Below are 21,661 nucleotides of genomic sequence, written 5' to 3'. Positions count from 1 at the left end.
TCGCTCAATGTATCTAAGGATTCCTAGGGATCTGCATTTCCAGTGACACCTCTTCTGGCCCTTCTCTCTACTCTCTGTATTATCTCCTACCACCATCATCCATCTTTCCCATTTTTCTCCATGGTCAACACCTTTCCCATTCCTTCATTCTCTCAAAGCACCATTCACAAAGGACTGTGTGTGTAACAGGTTTTATGGATAGTTTCGTGCTAATAACAGGCATTATTGCACGGAACACCACAGGCATCAATTTAAAATTGAACATCAAACTTCACCATCCCAAGATCCAGCAGCCATGGAAAATTCCAGTCACATGGAAGTATTTTTTATTTTTTGGCCACACCTACTCAAAAGACTTTGTCATCTCTTCTTTTGCTGTTAGACTCTATTCTCCCAAATTCCTGATCATTTTTTAATGCGAGGAAATTCACCTTTCAACACCTTGGGCTAAATAAACTAGCCCCTGATGACTTTAACACATCTCCCTATGCTCATTTGCTTGGCAAAACAGAGGGCCCAAAGCATAAAGGAATGCACAGAGATCAGCCTAACATTTTCCTTTTATCCCACTCGCTTTTCTGAGCAGAGACACTCTCTGAGGTCATGACTTCCATGGGTCTGCTCTCCTTGTTCTGTTGTACCCATTCTGGTCTGATATCAATTCCTTGACCTAGCAATCAGTCCATAGCTGAGGAGCTACGAGATCTCTCTGCTAGACGCTGGTGTAGGCAGCAAAACATCAGAGCTGGAGGGACTCAAGGGTAGCCCAGCTCCTCCACTTAGGGGTGAGTAAAATCAAGAGCAGCCTGGTATCATCAGCCAGGGAGAGCGGAGTGGTCTGTGGTGGGCACTCAGGCCTCCCGGATTCACACACAGTTGTACAGCAGTGTGGCCTTGGACTAACTTCTCTGTGTTATTATTAGCTTTGAGGCTAATAATAGAATCCATCTCATCATGCCAATAGGATAAATGAACGATTGCATGCAAATGCACTGGGAATAGTGTTTGCACACAGTACATCCTCAATCTTATTATGACCTAGGGTCCCACAGTCAGTTAGGAAAAAAAAACAGATTGAGAATCCAAGCCTTTGATCTCCTGTCCTCTGCACCTCCTACACGTCGAGGTAATAAAAGATCACATAGGTAAGTTTTTCACAAAATCTTGCCATCTGGCTGGGTAAACAAAGCCAAAACATCTAAAACAGTCAGGGCCAACCATTAAGGAATGACTGAAGGATTAAAGCAGTGCTTCTTAAGCAGGGCTACACATTAGCATCATCTGGGAGATTTTTCAAAGTCCTGATGCCCAGACCATACCCCAGACCAATTAAATCAGAATCTCTAGGGGAGCGTGGGACCCTTAGCAGCAACATGTTTTAAATCTCCCAGGTAATTTCAGTATTTAGCCAAGGAAGAAAATCACTGATTGGAGCAATCATGACCCTCGCCCGCCCCCCTGCCATGGGCCATCTCAGATCAAAAAGGGGACACGATTTGCTTCTGATCACAAGTACTTTGGAAAAGAATCTCAAGACTCCTTATTCAGTTATTTTTTTAAACTCTTATTTATTTTTTAAATTCAGCTATAATTAACATACTCTTAAGTGGAATTTAAGAAACCAAACAAATGAACAAAGGGGGTGAAAAGGTCACTATTTTTTTAAAGCTACCATTGATTAGGACTTTTGTGTGCCAGGCTAGACCCTTCTGGTGCCTTACCTCGCTGACACAGCACAACGATCCAGTGAGGCCGGTTCTATAATGAGTCCTGCTTTATAGATGTGGAAACCAGGGCTTGGAGAGATGAAGTTACTTGGCCAAGTAACACAGTGACAATGTTCTTGGATCCGGGACTCAGGCATAGGCCTGCCAGCCCCGAGCCCATGGACACAGACCGTGACTTGCTCTCACCTCTCTGCCCCCTGAAGCGTCCTTTCTCAGATATCCCTCTCTCCCCTGCCACCCACAATCTGCAGGCAGAGCACTTCCCAATCTGTCACCACCACCTCCACCCTCCTCAGCACCACGACCCAAACCCCAATGTCTGTCATTTTTATAAAATATTGTTCTGCTTTTGCCTTTGCTCCCATCTCCCTGCCCCCAAAGAGACCAACTGTCCCCTCTCTCTCACAAATATTTATACAGCCTTTTTCTTGCTAATTCCCACTGTTAGTTCCCTTCCCATTTCTAGCTACTTTTACATCTGGACTGCTGAACTTCTTTATAGCCTCCCCAGCCTACTTCTACTAAAAATATTCAGCACAGTGTAAGGCAAACCTTTGTCCTCATCTGCTGTGTTCTCATCCCCAGTCTTTCAGAGTATAATTACCTCGCTCTGAAAAGCCTTCATCAAAAGAGCTTACATTTTCTTTTCCTTTCTAAAGCTAAATTCCTTACTATGATGTATTAATTATCTATTGCTGTATAACACTATTACAGCAAAATTACTAGCTTAAAACACCACACATTAATTATCTCATGATTTCTATTTATCAAGAGCCCAGGAACAACTTAGTTGGGTGCCCCATCCAGTATCTCTTGAGACTCTCATCGAGGTGTGGATTGGGGCTGCAGTCTTATATGAAGCTTAACTGGGGAAGGATCCACTTCTGAGCTCATTCAGGTGGCTGCAGCATTCAATGCCTTGCAGTTGAAGGTCTGAGCACTTTGATTAGGAACCCAAACTTCAGCTCCTTGTCATAACATATCCTCCACAGACAGCTCACAACAGAAGCAGTTTTCTTCTTCAAAGACAGCAAAGTAGGAGGTCTCCTTGCAAGTTAAGGATTACAATCAGGGCAGCCTGGGTGGCTCAGCGGTTTAGTGCTGCCTTCAGCCCAGGGTGTGGTCCTGGAGACCCGGGATCGAGTCCCATGTCAGGCTCCCTGCATGGAATGGAGCCTGCTTCTCTCCCTGCCAGTCTCTCTCTCTCTCTCTCTCTCTCTCTCTCTCTCTCTCTGTGTGTGTGTGTGTCTCATGAGTAAATAAATTAAATATTAAAAAAAAGAATTACAATCATCTATACTATAATCACCTACACATAATCTTAGTCTAATTCCCTTTGCCATGTCCTGTTGATTAGAAGCAAACCAAAGGGTCTGTCCACCTTCAAAGGAAGGGATAAAGACATGGATACCAAGAGGCAAAGATCATGAAGATAAGCCTCCTTAGACTTTGTCTTCTACAATGGGCTGCCAGCACTATTCCCTCCCCCAAATCCTGCTGCTCCTTCTGAGTGTTCCCTCTTCTTTCTACACCTCCTCTTCCTGCCTCCTGGTCTTTGCCCAGATTGCCCCAAATTTGGAGGGCAAGGGAAGTGAAATTTCTTCCACCTCCCAACCCTTGCTCTAAGGACAGGAAAGGCATTTAGGCAGAAGCCCTTCAATGTCAGTTAAGGTCATACAATTTGGCAATGTAACCCAGGGTAAAAGGGGTCAAATTCCACCCCCCCAACATAAAAGGGGCTCAGCACAAGTTTACATGAAATAGTCAAATGTATACAGATGAGAGGAATATAAGTTTGTCACGCTAATCAAATGGCTATAGTTGGAAGGAAATTAACCCTGTTATGATGAGGTGAGTTTAATTTTGGACATTCAAAGAGAAAATAAATCATAAGCCAGGGTGGAAACCCTTCCACTCTTTCCCACTGGCCCAAACTCACCCATGTAGATGATATAGATACAGATACAGATATAGAGATAGAGATAGAGATAGATGATAAAGATACAGATACACTACCCCCTTTAAGCCAGTCATCTCAGAGATCAGAACTCACTCTTTTTCCTAATGAATCAGCAGAAGTTAGGCTGAGGAGAAAGCCCATTACAAAGGATGTAAAAAACAAGAAAATACCAAATGGTGTAGGACTTGATCATTTTCCTAGGGAGTGGTAAGTTTTACCTTGGGAAAAAGGTATATGAGAGTATGAATCAGAATTAGTTTGAGCTATAAAAACCACAAAATTCCCAAATAAGAATGACTTAAACAAAAATGAAGATTGTCTCTCTCTCTCATGTTCAAGAAGTCTGAAGATAGCCAGAGCAAGGTTGGTAAATAACCCATGGGGGCAGAGAAGCAGACTCCTCTATGCTGCTGTGCCAAGTACAACCTCCATTCTCAAGATAACTTCATGGTCAAAGTGATTGCCAGAGTCCTCCACATTGCATCAGTCTTTCGGTCAGTAAGAAGGAGAAAGGAGGAAAGAAAAGCATCCTCTACTGTATCTAAGGAGACACTATGGAAGCTACACACAGACTTCTGTTAACTACTCCCACTGATCCCACTGGTATCATATAGTCACATCCGGCTGCAAGAGAGGCTGGGAACTGTAGTATTTATTCTGGTCAACTAAGTGTCTGAATAAAAATCATCCATGTCAAAGGGGCAATTGCTTATTGGTAGACAAAAAGCATCCTGCTACCCAGGTGTAGTGACATGAAGATGCACCCCTGCCTGTCCCTGCAAGGGAGGACATGCTACCCTAGCTCTTGGGAGTACCATCCATGGACAGCCTCCCACTCAAGTCAGCTGCAGGGAGTTGCCTGACTCAAGGACTTGTCCACATTCAGTGGCTGAGATGGGGGCATGGAAGTTGGCCTGTCAGCCAAGTGGAGGACAACTCTGACAGGCCATCTTGGCTCCAGAGCCCCTATGGCGTTGGCCACGGTTGCCATTGGGGAACTTGTAGGTTCTACTTCTCCTCATCTCAATCCTGCTCCCACTTCCTCCTTTTCACAGCTGTTGACCCCAGAGGACTATGTAATAAACACTCTGTGCCCCAGGCTCTGGTTCCCAGGGAACCCTACCCACGAGAACAGGGGAAGAGGATTTAAAGAGAAAAGATGCAGAAAGTAAAGAGAATAGAGAGAGTTAGGAAATAAAGAAGTACATGAGGCTCACCATTAGTCAGAGTTCCCCAGAGAAACAGAACTTCCAGGATGTGTGTACATGGGTGCAGGTATAAATATAGAGATTCACTCTAAGGAATTGGTTCACACAATTTCAGAGGCTGGTAAATCTCAAATCTACAATGTGGCCTGGTAGGCTGAAGGCCCAGGACAGCCAATTGTGCAGATGAAGTCCAAAGGCAGTCTTGGTTCAGGGAGGCTGGTTTTTTGGTTCTGTTTAGGCCTTCAACTGATTATTTGAGGGCCACTCACCTTATGCAGAGTAATCTGCTTCCTCCAAGTTTGCAAATTTAAATGCTAATCTCAACCAAAAACACCCTCCATGTTGACACATAAGATAACTTTCAGAGACAACCTCTTGGGACCCAGGAAGCTCCCCAATGGAACCTCCACAGATCTCCCTTCATCCCCCAATAATCACATGCATACATGTACACAGGCCAAGGTAGTAGACATTTGCACTTAGGGTAGTTCACCAGAGCAAGATTCCTGATGTCAGCATCCCCTCTGATGCCCTGAAAAGCTGTAAGACTTCACTAAAACCCTGGGTAAAGAATCAGTCCAGGTATTGCATATTAACTTCAGGAAAAGTGACAGGGGTTGGGATCCAAAAATACAAAATGGAGAGTGTTTCCTTTCATCCAGGACAGAAATGGCAACAGCTGGAGCTGCCATGCGACATGTATGTACAAACAATAAGTGAGGCAGGAAAGGTCATTCTGTCCTGCCTTCCATGTCCAAGTGAGAACAGAAAAGAAGAAGCCATCAGAAAGATTCAGCAGGCAAGGCCTAGCATATCCTCCCAGCTCAGGGCTGGCCTGGCGCCTTTCAGGTTTCCCTGCCCAATTCCATCCATTCTTTACCGTCCTTATACTTATGCACCCTTTTACAACTCCTTTTTGTTCTGTTAGCTGTACGTTAAGTATGTATTATAGTCATTTTTGTCTTTTCTGTTAGATTTTGGCAACCCAACTACAGTGATGATGTCCACTCTTTAATATGTACTTACAAGAGCCAAGGATGGCTTCACTTCTCATGTGCCCTCAAAAAAAGTCAGGACCAAGAGCCTATCATTAGAAAGGCAGATTATAACAGAAGGGGTGTTGGTCATATGTTACCATAGCTTTCCTGGCCAAAAAAAAAAAAAAAAGAGTATATACCCTATAAATGACAGTGGGAGATTTAGAAAAAAAGCAATTACTTGTCCTCCTTTTCTTTGTTAGGATATATCCAAGGTACAAGAAAAGAAATTTGGAAGACTCAGAAGAGAGTTTAGAGCAGGGCAGCTTGTGCTGATTAAAAAGCCCAATCCTCCTGGGAACCGAGACAGAGAAAGAACATGATTTGTTCATAGTCGGACAGTTCATTAGTTGTGAAGCTGGGTTCTTAACTCAAGTCTTAACTCCCATGATATGCTATAAACGGTACTCAGGTTTCCCAGCTTCTTATTTCCATTCAATAAACCTCATCATTTTCACAAAAGCAATATCGCATGCCAATGGGACTTTCCAGTGTTTTCTGATGGGCTGGCAGATGGTCCTTAGACTCTTGCTGAACCCTGACTTGTCTTCTCATTGCATCCCCAACTCCGTCCTCAGTTTCCTTGCTAGGCACAGGGCAGGGAGAGGATCCTGCTAATGCTTCCCAGTAGCAGCCTACAGAGCCCCAGTCTCTAGGGATTTGCAACACCTGGCATTTTATTGGTTTATATAATGGTCATCTCCTCTCCACTCCGACCCTCATCAAAAGTGCAATCAGGCACAACAAAATGACTTAAAAAAACAAAAAGATATTTAGCATACCTCCTTGAGACAAACACAACAGCTATGCTTCTGGCATCGCAAACAAAGGCCCTCACAGCCCCTCCCCCCAGGAAAATTAATAATACATGGAGATTTTCAGGAATTGCTAGAAGTGTGACACCCACCCTTTCCAGATTTCCCGGAAGAATTCTGATTCGTTTCTGACAAATAAGCTCCTTTAAGCATGTAATGAGATTTGATTTGATTTTTAGACCTTTGTAAATGTTTTCTGTCCATCAAACCGTGCATCAGAAGAAATCACCCTGCACTGGACCTTGCGGAGGGCTATCACCCAGTGTAAAGAATGAACTGGAACAGGAGAAGGCAGGCTGAGCACCTTCAGGCAGGTCTGGTCTCCAGCTCCTGCCACCCCTCTTCCGGCCTGCAGGTCAGTGACCATAGGAAGGCAAACACCTACACTCTCGCCTGGCACCCGATTGTGGGGGGCATGCTGCTCCCCACAGAGCAAATTTCACTTTGCCTTTTGCAGAGGATGAATGTTACTCACTTTCCCTTCTGAGGGTTATGTGATGACCTGCTATGGGCCACATCTTCAACTGAGTCATGAGTGCCAAGTTGCCAGGCATGCCCACTCGATCATATTTGACACGCAGAAGTTCTATAGAAGCCCCCACCCACAGAAGCAACTTGACAGCACAGCTGCAAGGCAGGAGGACTGGCGGGGGGTGGATCTCACCCAGTCCCTCAGACATTTGCCCTGCACCCGGCCCAGACCCTTCCCTGTCCTTCCCTCCCTCTCCACGCCCACATCTCCAGGCTGGTCAAATCCGGGTTTAAAGGCACCAGCCTGATGTACCCTTTCTTCAGGAGGTTGTGGCCAGTTTCTGGCTGCAGGAATGCGGCCCCCTCCAACAGCCCTCAGCCAGAGCACACTGTGCTCCTATTTCTCTTCCTGTCACCTTCCGATTCATTTCCTGTAAGCTGTGACCCTTTCTGGGGAACATTAATTAACCATGATGTTTTGTTTTGTTTTTTTTTTCCATCAGAATTCTAGGAAAGTGACATCTCTCTGACTCACACTACTGCGGCTTAAAAAGTATTTACTAAAAGAAAAAAAAAGTATTTACTATATTCGATTGAGGCAGATGAGTTTTGTGCTAGATACTTACTGTATGGATTTACGACCATCTGTAACCATTCTGGGAAAGAAAAAAAAGAAATCAGCACCACTAGCTGTGAATAAAGCTCGCCGTATCACTAAAACTGAGTGAAAACATATGGGATGAAGTATCTTTAAATGATCTCATAAATGTCTTTATTTAGAAATACAACAGACTTCCTTTATAAAGCTAGTTTCAAAAATAAAGTTAACACCACCCTTGGACCTTATAGTCCACCACTCGTTGCTTGATAAGAGAGTGGTTTTACAACCTATATTATCATCTACCTAAAGGGTTTTACAATCCATACAGTCATAAGCTTGCAAAATAAACTATGCAAATTTATGTGGACCAGGGTCTAAATTAATTTGGGTCTAAATAAATCAAACCCTAGCGAGACCATGATTTAATTAAAAATTGAAAATATGACTCATGGCACTTAAGTCTACTGATGTGTCCTGCCAAGGGAGGCGTCATCGCTATGACAGAGACAAATGCAGGAAAAGCTGGTGGATTCTTCAACGTCTAAATAGAGAGAGGTATCAAGATAAACACGGAATTCTAAGAGTTCCTATAATTGCTGAAATCAATGTTTTTATGGCAATTTCAGAAGGAGGAAGCTCTCAACATCCATTCTGCAAATAAAAAGGCATTAGTTTTTTTATTGTCACTTTTTCTCCCTCTACTTTGGGGTTTTCATGGTTCCCCTTACCATCTTGTGACTATGTATATACTTCTTACAAACTTTATTTTTGTTCCTGTTGTTACTTTGCATATTACTACTTGTACAAACTAATTTTTTTTTACATTTTTTTTTATTGGAGTTCAATTTGCCAACATATAGCATGTCACCCAGTGCTCATCCTGTCAAGTGCCCCCCTCAGTGCCCCTCACCCAGTCACCCCAATCCCCCACCCACCTCCCTTTCCACTACCCCTCATTCATTTCTCAGACTTCTATTTTCTGAAATAGGCTCACTGCTAGCAGGGCCCCTGCTGTGTCCCAGGAGTTTCTGCAAATCTGTTTGTTAGGCTTCCTTCCTGGGATATATGCATATCATCTTTCACCTGGCTGAGGCCCCTCTTAGCCTTGTGTCCCCAACAGGGACCTGTGACCCCTGTTGGGTGACCCTGGGCATGCAGCAGATTTCAGGTCACAGCATGTGAGGCAGGGATGCCTGAACCAAAACCAGGACACAGGAGCCGACTAGCATCTGTTAAAGATATGGGGATGGTACTAGGTTTTCCTGGAAACCTTGGGGGACCCAGTCTGGGAATCATAGATCTGCATCTGACTCCCATGTTACAGGCAGTACAGGTGGAGAGGAAGCAGGGGCCCCAGCAAGACACCAAGTAGATTAGGTTTGTCTCCATTCCAGCTCTCTCCTCTGGTCTATGTGCAGCCCACCCACCCCATCCCGCTCATGACTGGCTCCTCCCCGAGTGCTCTGTGAGCAGTGCCATTTTGTAATAGATTCTTTCTCCAATTTTTCCAATTAAAGCCTTTCCATCACATTGGTGTTTTGAGAAGAGTCTTTCATGCCTTCAGGCAAATGAGTCAGCAATTTGGGAGTTTGGGGTCTCTGATAGGGTGACAAAGGGGATTCTCTTTGAAGCCAAAAGGTACTTGGATGTTCTCCAGACCATCCGGGGCTTCTGGAACCTGTGCTCTATCTCACCCCTTTCCTCCTCCTCCTCCTCCACCTCCACCACCACCACCACCACCGTGGGGCCTTCCATTCCTCCACAACAGGCTGGCCCGGAGAGCTGCATGAATTGGGAAAGGTCATCCTGTGGAGGCTGGGAAATACTGCGGCTCTTGGAAGATTGGGATTTCCCCACATGCTGACCTTGCTCAGGAGACTAGGAGGGAGCTGATGCAAATCTCTGAATTATCAACCCTTCCTTGGGTCCTTCTTCCCCAAGCTCTTACACAAATTTTGAGAGACTCAGAGAGAAACATATTTAGGATCAAGTCTAAGTAAGATGCCCCAGAATGTTCCTCAAGAATAGCCAAAATCTAGGGCCTACACACCCCCTCACCGCCAGCTGTGACCAACCAGGAAGGGGAAGGGGGAAAATAAACACTTCCTAAAATGACAGAGGCCAGAGGCAAATGGACCTCACCTCCTGTCAGTCGAGCTGATGGTCTTCTCCAGGATAGAAGCAGAGAAGCTGAAGCTGGTTTCTTCTCTTCATTCCTACTATCCCACAGGTGGCCACTCCGCAAGCTAAGAAAGGCCCATCTGTGAGCCTATGGCGCCACCTAGCAAAAACCAGAGGGTCCTCGGAGAAACACTGAGCAGGGAGGCTCTTGGGTTTTGTCTTGGTTTGGTTTTTTTCCACAACCAGAAACAGGGGGTTTCCATTTCATTCACGGAGTTCTGGGAAATGGAATTTGTATAAAACCTTTCTTGCACATGATGGAAAACATGTATTAGCATCTAATGAGCGAACTTGGCCCAAAGGCAATTGTAATCAAAACATGAGGATAAGAGTTTAGCTCTCTAAACTTGCATTTTTTCCCCCAGCGACAGCTGTGACTCTGCAGTTTTTGCTTCAAGAAGAATTTGGTTCTGCGTTAAGTTATACATTTTGAAAACTGACAGAGCTACCATTTCTCCTGTTTGCTTTTCCTCCCCCCGCCCCCTTTTCTCTCCCAGGTCAGATTTACCTGTGAATGATGCCCAGAAGTCCTGAAGGGAATCACCACCAAGGACAGATTCTATAGGTGAGTGTAGGTACAGTTCAGTCAAGGGGACAGTCTGACAATTTTACAATGTCACTGTGCCCCTCCGGGCTCAGGGGACAGAGATGAGGTTTCCCCTGTTCCCACAAACCCAGCCCCATAAGGAAACACTTGCCATGCACAGTTGAAACCACAGATTGCCAAGGAGTCCAGGTATACCCTAAGCATAAATGGCCATGGCCCTGCCCAGAAAGCTGGAGCAGCCCTCCCATCAGAGATGCGTGCAGCTCCGAAGGAAAACAGAGATTCAAGGTCGCATCTCAGCTTCTGCCCAAATCTCTTTTGAGACCACATTGGGAAGAGGCAAGTCTTTGCCTCTGAAAGGGTCAGGAGACCATAGAGGGTCTGAACATGGTCTTCTGGAGCCAAATGCCTAGGTTCCATGTTTGCTTCTTTCAATTTAAGCCTCTCCTCAGTTCTCTGGACAGGAAGAGAGAATTCTAGTACCTGATGTTTCCATAAGGTGAAGATTACATGAGATAAACCATACCAAATGCTTAGGATAAGGCCTGGCACATGGCAGGTGCTTCATAAATATTAACTAGTGTTTCATTATCCCAGAGTGTAAAGAAACACACCCGAGTTTCCTTGCACTGTAATAAATCGACTATGGTTTTCTTTCACATCCGAAGATTCTCATGAATCAGCGTTGCAAACTGCTTGTGTAGCCACCCCTCAGTGGCAAATTCTCTGGACTGTTCCACACTGGCAGCAGAAACAAGAGGAAATATACCACCTTAAAAAATTCTCTTAAGGAGGAAGCATGCAAAAAAGTTGGAAGACCACCGATCTACCTCAAATGGTCCGACGGATGCTCCATTAATGCTGTTAGCGCGGTTTCTTTTCACTTGCCTTTATGATCATTCTGCAAACCCCAGCACCATCTCTGGTTGATTCAGTGAACATTCCTGAATGGTTTAATCACGACAAGGCTCTCCTTCATGTTTTACCTATTAGACAAGAAGTTTCTTAGGTGCAAGAATCCTGCCTAACCACTCCGTATCTTCAGGCGACTAGAAACTGTTTTGCACTTTTGGATTAAACACCTAGACAATTTGAAAAATGGTGATTTGGAGTCAGATACTACTTGTCTACTGAACTGACATTACAGCCAAATGAAAGCAAGGCTTAACTTTTGGAGCATCTCTTCAGGGTCCGCCTCTGGGCACTGTCATCGAACCTGGTCCACGACTGTCATCCATCAGGGCCTCCCGAGAATCAGATTACAACACAGCATTACGGACAGCCCATTTCATAGGAAGTGGCAAACTGATGTCTTTTCCCGCAAGGTGAGGGCCTGAAGAATTTACCAGAAAGCCTCTGACACAAGTGAGTAATGCCAGTGAAAAAGCACTTTATCTTTAGAAGTCATGGGATACACATCAACATATAAGACTTTTAAAGCTGAAGCCAGAGTGCCTTGCCTCCTTGAGCTTCACAGACCAAGACAAATGAGGCTGTGCCCGGGCGTTGGTGGTGGGGAAAATGACGTGACAAATTTCAGATGTCCCATATCTTGGGCTTCATGTGGCTTTTTAATGTAGCTCTAATTGAACTGCAAAGCAAAGATTATGAATATTAATTTGATCTATCAACAGAGTGGTCTACTCTTGTCCTAATTTTTTAATGCTCATCCTGGGGCTGCGTTGCATGATCACACACTCTCATCTGAATGGGGTCAGCAAGTCCTTGCTGAAAAATTCTTACAAACTTTTTATGGATGGGAAGACATGGACGGATATAAAAAGCTTTATTTGATTGCTGTATTATTTAGCATTTGATTCCGAGTCTAGCTGCAGTGTTCATGGGAGGCATCCCCAGAAATACAGTCTTTACCTGTTTATATTGACATACTTAAGTAATAGCAATTGCAAACCCTGACATCTTCTGACTTAGGGAACAGCTCTTTATAAGTGAAAACTCTGGGGCAGCCCCAGTGGCCCAGCAGTTTAGCGCTGCCTTCAGCCCAGGCTGTGATCCTGAAGACCTGAGATTGAGTCCCACGTCGGGCTCCCTGCATGGAGCCTGCTTCTCCCTCTGCCTGTGTCCCTCATGAATAAATAAATAAAATCTTAAAAATAAAAAACAAAAAAAACCTCTGTTCACTGCAATTTGAGCACAGGATCTTTATCCTTCCTTATCATTACTTTACAGTGATGTAAAGAATCAGAGAAGAATCACTGGCTTCATGTACCTTCATACCAAACCAACTTCCTGCCTGTGATATGCCCCTAATGAAGTATCAGGCTGTACAAATGATCTGTTTGGCTGCAAAATGTGGTCAAGTATATATACACATACACTTAAAGATACATGACTTTCTGAATTCAATATAATTCCCATCAAAATTCCCCTGGGCTTTTGAGGAAACTTGGCAAGCTGATTCCAAAATATGTATGAAAGAGCAAAAGACCAAGTATAGACAAGACACTCAAAAAAAAGAACCACATGGGAGAACTTGACTTCCAGATATTAAAATTATTCTAGGGCTAAAGCATTTAAGATAGCATGGTATCGGTGGGAAAAAGTATAGTCGGACCAGTACAGTGGAATACAGAGCCCAGAAATAGGTCTACTTTGCATTGAAATGTGACCAGTCTTTTTTTTTTTTTTTAAGATTTTATTTATTTATTCATGAGAGACACAGAAAGAGAGCCAGAGACACAGGCAGAGGGAGAAGTAGGGCCCCTACTGGGAGCCTGATATGGGACTAGATCACAGGATCCCAGAATCATGACCTAACCCCAAAGCAGATGCTCAACTACTGAGCCATCCAGGTCCGGTCTTTTCTAGCGCTGACATTAGAGATCCCTGGGAGAAATATTTTTTCAATATATGGGTGTGGGAAAAACAAATTATCCATATGTTTAAAAAATAATATTGAAGCCCTTACACTACAATTTCTGGTATATTAAAAACTCAGAAGTAAAAGTAGAACTATAAAATTTATCAAAGATTAATATAGAGGTATAATTTTATGATTTATAAATATTTCTTTGAAAAAAATATATACTATAAATTATTCTTAAAATGAAATCAACTGTTTTAAAATTAAGAGTTTATATTCCTTAAAAGACACAATAACAAAAGTAAAAAAGTTAAGGCAGAAACTGGAAGAAGGTATTTGCAACACAAAGGATTAATCTCCAGCATATATAAAGAATCCCCATAAATCAATAAGAAAAAGACAACTGATAAGTGAGCAAAAGTGTTAAGTGTGTATTTCTCAGAAGAACAAGAAATAGACAATAATGTATTATTCTGAGTGATTTCATTAGAAATTAGAAAAAAAGATACAAATTAAAACCACAATGGTCAGATACCCTTTACACAAACAGTGAGAATCCTGATAATAACCAACGTTAACTGAGAATGCACAGCAATCGTTATGCTCTGAAGATAATTTGACGCCATCCAGTAAGTTAGAAAAGTAGATAAATTCTCTGACTCAGTAATTCCACCCCAAGGTATAGTCCCTTGAGAAATTCGTGCACTGTGTACTAAGAGACATGTGGAAGAATGTTTCATAGCAGGACTGTTTGTTTGTAATTGGGGAAAGAACCCTGAAAACAGGCCAAATGTTAATAAACAAAAGAATGGATAAATAAATTGTGGCATATTCACAATGAATACATCAATGGACAAGTCAAAAAGCTACACTCATTACAGATGGAATTCAGAAAGAAAACTCGCTGAGTGTAAAAGCAAGTGATAGAATATATCCAGAATGACTCCATTTAGCTGACATTCCAGAACATGCAAAACCAAACAATATGTTCTGTGGGGGTGTAAATACATGAGAGGTGACTATAAAGAAAAGCGAAGGGATGATGAATACAAACATCCAGGTAGGAGTTCTCTCTGATAGGGAGTCAGGAAGGATCACACTGAAGGCCTTCCAGATAATGGTAATGGTCTTTCTTAAGCTGGGTGGTTGGTAATGGATTTCTGTTGTGCTATTATTATTCAAACTTCCCAGTTTTAAAATATTTTTATCTTGAAATAGTTATGTATTCACATAGAAATTTAATTTATTTTTAAGATTTATTTATTTATTCATGAGAGACACACAGAGAGAGGCAGAGACATAGGCAGGGGGGAAGCAAGCTCCTTGCAGGGAGCCCGATGTGGGACTCGATCCCGGGACTCTGGGATCATGCCCTGAGCCAAAGGAAGACGCGCAACCGCTGAGCCAACCAGGCATCCCTCACATAGAAATTTTTAAAAGGGCAAAGTGAGTTCCCCTGTACCCTCCATCTAGCTTCCCTGAGTAGTTCCTATAGTTCAGTGATCAAAACCAGAAAGTCTAGACGCCTGAGTGGCTGAGAGGTTGAGTGTCTGCCTTTGGCTCAGGGCCTGACCCAGGGGATCTGGGGATTGAGTCCCACATTGGGCTCCCTGCATGGAGCCTGCTTCTCCCTCCGCCTCTGTCTCTGCCTCTCTCTGTGTCTCTCATGAATAAATACATAAAATCTGAAAAAAACAAAAACAAAAACAAAACCCCAAACCAGAAAGTTGACCTCGGTGCCACACTATGAATAACCTGCAGCCCTTATTCAGATGTCACTGTTTTTTTTGACAGGGGCTACCTGGGAGTGAGCGTGCACGTGCGTATACGTCTATGAAGTTTTATTGAGGCGTAGATTCCTGTAACCACCACCACAGTCAAGATACAGACCTTCTAGGTTACCACAAATACACTGAACCATCACACCCTCCCCTGAGCTCTAACCCCTCAGCAACAGTCTGTCTGTTCTTATTACCAAAATGTTGCTACCCTGTTTTTCTATCTATCTATCTATCTATCTATCTATCTATCTATCTATCATCTATCATCTATTTATTTATTTATCTTTGTTTCTTTCTTTTTTAAAAAATATTTTATTTATTTATTCATGACACACACACACACACACACACACAGGGAGGCAGAGACACAGGCAGAGGGAGAAGCAGGCTCCACGCAGGGAGCCAGGACTTGGATCCCAGGACTGGATCCCAAGACTCCAGGATCATGCCCCGGGCCGAAGGCAGGTGCCAAACCGCTGAGCCACCCAGGGATTCCCCCCTGTTTGTTTTTCTAAATGTTCTTTGGTACCTATTTAATACTTTTAAAAAGCTCAGATTCCAAAGGGAAGAATGCGCAGCACGTGGAAAGGAGAGGGCCACCCCCTGTCCTTAGCCAACGCAGGCAGGTCTGCTGAACAGCCGGGCGCTTCCCGTTCCACACAACTCACCGTCCCCACCGCCTCGGGGACCTCGGGTACAGATAAAGTACACTTGTTTGTCCTCTTCCGAGGGTCATCTGGGGATCAGAAGAGCCCCCTGGCTTCCCCAGCCGGCCCCTCCCCCTGCACCCCGGCCACGGCGACGGGCAGCGGTTGATGACAGCCCCTGTCTCGAGGGTGAAGTGAGCCCAGGGTGCGGAGAGCTCACCGAACAAATGAGACACAGATGGAGGAAGCACAGGGGTGCTTTCAGTTACCTGATCGTGACTGACTGCACCAGCCATGTCTCTTGGAGCTTCCCCCCTGTCCCCTCGGTCCGCGAGGCTCCTGCAGGGCTCAGGCTCCGGGGTCAGGCCGCTCCAGAGGCAGCCGCCCTAGCGTGAAGCCAAGCGTCTCCTTCCATTGGAACCCCAGCCTGGCTGCCTGTCCTGCAACCTGCCCCACCTCTTGGGCAGTTGCCTCCTTCTCCCCAACCAGCCTCATGGGGAGGGAGCCTTCCCCCGGCCTAGGCCTCTTTACATAAAACCAAAACTGTATCCCTTTTGGGCTTTTCTAATTCCCACGATGCTTACCACATCTTTCAATCCTGGTTCCAAACAGCCTCCACCTCCTCCCTTCTTTTCTTCCCCCTCTTTCTCATTGAGGTGTATTTTGTTTTGTTTCCATTTTACAGTGCTCAACCAGGCATGTATAGGCAGACCCTGCCTTTGCCACAATCAATCAGTTCTTGAATCCTTCTCATGAAGGGAATCGTATTTCCTTCTAAGAACAGTGCCACGATCAGAGAATGCATTTCTGAAAAAAAGTCCAACCACAATTAAATAGGTTGATTAAACTGAACTCTTAGGATACTAACATGTCATTTGAGAAAGGGGTTGTAGACAAATCTGGGAAACACTGGATTTAACGAAGTGAATCCCCAACCCCTGCCACTGCAAGAAGGCTCAGATCTTTTGGTGACTCATAGACATTTTGGGGGTAGAAAGAGGAGGTTTCCATGGGCTACTTGAATGTAGAACAACCACCAAATTAAAGCACATGTATGACAATAATGTATCATTTCTTAAAAAGCAAAGTTAAAAGACCTGAAGACGCTCTATTTTCCAACTCCCATAAAACGAGCACAAACACGCTCCTTCTGCTAATTATGCTCCTGCTTGCTCTCCAGACCTACCCTCCACCTCGCCATCTCCCCAGGGCACCTGACAGATACGAATGGCTCTTTTGCCCTTCACTAGGCTGGTCTTGTCCACAAGCATTGATCCCAGGAGCACTTCCCAATAAATGCATTCCAGAGAACTCAACCTCAGACAAGAGTCAAATATCTGTGTAGATCTTATGAGAAGAAACAGCCCCTCCCTTTTAATTTCCATTTTCCAGAGGCAAGTAGTTCCAGCTCCTTGGTATGTTTTTTGCATATCTCTGAAAAAAATGTTTATGTTGCTACTTTTGAATAATGCTGTTTTAGATATTACTCATTAACTTTCCTCCATGGAGACTCAGGATATTGCTCTCTTACACACACACACACACACACACACACACACACACTCTCTTCTCATCCACCTATGGTCTCAGTAAAGTCTGAATCAATACTCAGTAAACATATTATTATCACTATACATAAATGATAAAGCTTAGCAGTGTAATATCACATGACTGCTTTTTTCCACTCACATTTTCTTTCCCTAAAGTTAGCATGTCTTGCTTTTCCATTTGCTCAATTTTCTATATATTTATTTATTTCCAAATGCTTCCCTTCTTGATAAATCTCTTGACAAATTCAAGTAAATTAACATTCCATCAATTTCATCCTCTTGAAGATATCTCTTCTAGAGACTCTGGTCTACAGGTTCCTGAATGGATTGACTTCTAGTGCCACCCCCTCTGTTTTCTTGGTCTCCTCTCCCATCGTCTCCAGGACTTCCTTCACATCTGTCTTGCACTGGATCTCTTGTTTTCCTCTTCACTGGTTTACTTCCCTGTTTTAGTGGGTCATATCCTTCAGTAGTTTTAGCAACAGCGCATAGGAGGTCAAGTTTTTGAGATCTTGCTTATCTGAAAAACCACTTATTTTACCTTTGTACTTGGCTAATTTGGGATGGCAGTGGATCTAACGCCTCCTCCTTCTCTAAGCATTTGGCAAAAATTTGGCAAAAATCTCTTCTTCCTTATGTGGTTTCTCTATTGGCTTAGGTATCCATGCAAAAGGAGTCTTGAACAGAGACCTCAATTTATAAGTGAAACACATCCTCAGGATAAGAAGTTGACTTATATGCCATAGCCAAATATCAGTTTAGGTCATGTGAGGAACTAATTATTTTTTAAAGTCAAGTTCACTTTTATTTAATGGTTTAAGCTTAGATGTTTAATTTCAAATATTTTCATTTCTCAAGAAAGTATATATCATTATCATTGATATTAAGGAAAAGATTTAAATTCCCTACTGAAACACAGAGGTCTTGATAATCGTACGAAAAGCATGAAAGCTAAAGAAGTGCCAAAGTAAAAGTTTCCATATTAGGATAAATACACAGAAAAATAATTGTAGCAGACATTACCGCATTTTATTGTTTGTATATATACACATTTGCATATATATGCATATTTTATATATGTGTATGTATATATAAATAAATATATAGTTTGACCCTTGAACAGAGTGAGTTTCAATTGTGAGGGCCACTTATATCAATTTTTTTTCATAAATACAGTACAGTACTATAAATGTATTTTTTCTTCCTTATGATTTTTATTTTTTTTTAAGATTTTATTCATTCATGAGAGACACAGAGAGAGAGAGGCAGAGACACAGGCAGAGGGAGAAGCAAGAGCCCGATGCAGGAACTTGATCCCAGGACCCCAGGGATCACGACCTGAGCCAAAGGCAGATGCTCAACCACTTAGCCACCCAGGGGCCCCAGAAAGCAGTTCTAAGAAAACATATTTCTTCGTTGTAAAGGCACATATCAACTTCTTAGTTTCTGAGAGGCTATTGCAGAAAGGGCCAAATAATTATAAAGAAAGAAAAGAAAGAAGTAGCATATGGTAGTGAAAATTGGGTGTTATTGATGATTTATTGAACTAGAGGACAAGCAAGCCACCAATGCTTAGAGCGAAAATGGAAGCTCCCAACTATATAGCCCCCCACCCCCGCACACACACACCACTCCCTTATTTTCAATAAGCCCTTTGGTTACAATATTAAATGTCTTGGGATTTAAACATTGGACACTAGTCAGAAAGGCAACGTTAGACTAATATAGCAACTGATGCTGCAGTCTGACAGCGGGCTGGTGAAACCACTTTGAAAATGTTTCTTTCTGTTCAAAAGAAGAACAAACTTTAAAGGAAATTTTAATGAAGACACTAAGAAAAAAAAAATTCAGTCAAGATGGATAATTCCCCAGAAGGTTATTCAAGAGCAGCAACAGGAAGCATTTAATAAACTGGCAGCAGAACAGAATGTGAAAATCTCCCGTTTTTAATTTATTTAAAATACATAGAATCAAAGTGTTCCAATTAAAGTGAGTAGCTAACATGATAGGTTCAGTGACATGTTTTATAGATTAATGTCTCTGTGGTTTACACATTCTGACACTCGGAGAGGACTATTTATTGCAGTTATTTGAAACAGTTGTAAACTGTGTCTTACACCAAGAAATAACTGAATTTTCTCTTTAATAGAAATGTATACACCACACTTATTTAATATATATTGACCCTCTTAATGATATTGGGTTTTTTAAAGTATATCTTTTAAAGATATGATCTTTATAAGTAAAATGATAGGATATTTCAGAGTTGCTTCAAAATTACCCCGTGGAATGAAGGGAAATAGATAATCATATAGATGGTGTAACATGGGACAGGAATATATTATTGTTTAAGTTGAGTGATGACTATGGGGAGCTTCTTACACTACCTTTTGTTATTTCTGTATAGGCGTATAATTTTTCTTAATACCAAGGTTTTTTTTTTTTTCTTTTTTCTTTTTTTAAAGATTAGACCCCATAGGTAAGAGGCTAGGCAGCTGTGGTGGTTTTGATGGTCATAGTTTCTAGAGGGTTGAGTTTAGAATATTTCTCTTGATCTCTGGACACTATCTGTGGGGCATCTCCTCTGTGCTGATGCTGCTTCCAAGGCCGCCTACAACAATGAGCATGGCCTGCATATTGTTTAAAAACTGCCAGTTTGCAAAAGTCATCCTTCTGGTGGTGACACATTTAATCCTTGAAAAGGTAAAGAAACAAAACTAAGGGATCGTTAACCTATGTATATTTACCCTGGGTTCATACTTGGTCCAGGGCCATGAGTCCTCCATGACTCAATTGTCCTAGGCGTGGGCTGCCTTCAGCTCTGAGGCACATATTTTCTTGACTCAGTTTAAATGGGAAGATTGATTTGGAATAAGTCAACATATAAAAGGGAATACACCTATTTTTTTAACAGATTATTCAAAAAGAGCTTATTCCAAAGGTTTCGTGGTTTTGTGTGAAGCAATCATATATATTAGCAGAAGCCCTGTTAAAGGATGGTGGGAGGCTTCTGAGCCTCCTATGATACTCTTTGGGCGGGGGGGGGGGGGGGAAGTGCTCAAGATCAGATGCATTTCCAGATGAAAACTGCATCAAACTGTTGATGGTTTAGCATTTTATTTGGGTGATTTATCTGAAAAAAACGTAGCAATATAATAAATGTTTTCTCAGGCCGTTTGTTGCCTTGACATCTTTTTTAATGGCAAAAAGGACTGAATTTGTCTTTCCAACAATACATTGGTATTCATGCAAGATCATTCTTTTTTTCTAATGGGGTTTTGTTTTTGTTTGTTGTAGTCTGAGAAGAGTACAAGGTTCAAGAGGGGGAGCTGTGAGAGAAAGAACCTAAAAAATTAGAGGCTAGTGCAGGGAGACTTGGCATGTTACATTTCTATCAATAGGTACAGGAGTCCTTCACCATCCACACACACGGGTGGCCAGTCTCTCTCAAGAACGTCCTTTCTCTGCAAAAGCCAAGTCAATCTCTTCACCCTGTCCTACTTTATTTTGTGAATTGGCAGTTATTAAACAATATGCAGGCCATGCTCATCGTTGCAGGCAGCCTTGGAAGCAGCATCAGCAGAGGAGATGCACCACAGGCAGCGCCTGGAGACCATGAGAAATAGTCTCAGCTCAAGATTTATAATGGAAGTTGGAATAGATTTGATTAATTTTTTAGAAAATATTAATCTCCCTCCTCCTTCCCCCTGGAACACAAATATACTTCTCCACCCCACTGACTTTGGACTTGACCATGTGCCTCATTTGGGCTAAGAAAATGTAAGCAGACATGATAAGAGCAGAAGCTTTAAATGTGGCTGTGTGTTTGGCTTCTCCCTCTGGCTTCTGTGATCCAGGGAAGAACATGCTCTGGGTGACTGCTGATCAAGGAGACTGTGAAGATACACAGAGTACACCTGAACCCAAGTGAAGCCTGAAGCCCAGGTGACCAGCAGCCTGGAGCAGAGCTACCCCGAATGATACACAGACCTGTGAGCAAGAAAATATAAAAGCTAGTATTGCAAGCTACTAAATTTTTGGTGGTTTTTTAGGCATCAGTATGCACCAGTCGGTAGCTGACTAACAGAGAAATCATCTACATATAACAAGGAAACTGAAACACGGGAGTGGATGTATTTTCTAGGCAGACTGTGTATAAATAACAGTGACTCTTGACCAAAGTTGTAGACTTCCTGAAGAAGTACTGATCACCTTTACTAAATTCTTCTCCAGGCTTCCTTCATTCCCTCTGTCTCCCTGTGTCTTCACGTGAGTCCATCTGATTGACAGAATCTGAAACATGTTTAGAGTC

At 42.9% G+C, this 21,661-nt stretch overlaps 1 long non-coding RNA gene across 3 annotated transcripts in view; it reads right to left on the bottom strand.

Moving 5' to 3' along the window:
- The window catches only part of LOC140632623 (uncharacterized), a 50,183-nt gene that overhangs the window by 13,634 nt on the left and 14,888 nt on the right, over positions 1-21,661 (bottom strand). Inside the window, exons 4-5 of one of the 3 annotated variants that reach the window (XR_012030232.1) lie at positions 9,962-12,138; positions 7,845-7,874 (exon numbers count right to left, since the gene is read on the bottom strand). The exons of 1 other annotated variant lie outside the window; for it this stretch is intronic. This is a non-coding gene — a long non-coding RNA (uncharacterized lncRNA). The remainder of the gene's footprint in view (positions 1-7,844; positions 7,875-9,961; positions 12,139-21,661) is intronic. One more of the 3 variants, XR_012030234.1, reaches the window with a different exon arrangement.

This window comes from Canis lupus, chromosome 4 (assembly GCF_048164855.1).
Source record: "Canis lupus baileyi chromosome 4, mCanLup2.hap1, whole genome shotgun sequence".
NCBI classification, from domain to species: Eukaryota; Metazoa; Chordata; class Mammalia; order Carnivora; family Canidae; genus Canis; species Canis lupus.
Note: the sequence above shows the minus strand (reverse complement) of the source record. Positions and strands in the feature narration are given on the sequence as shown.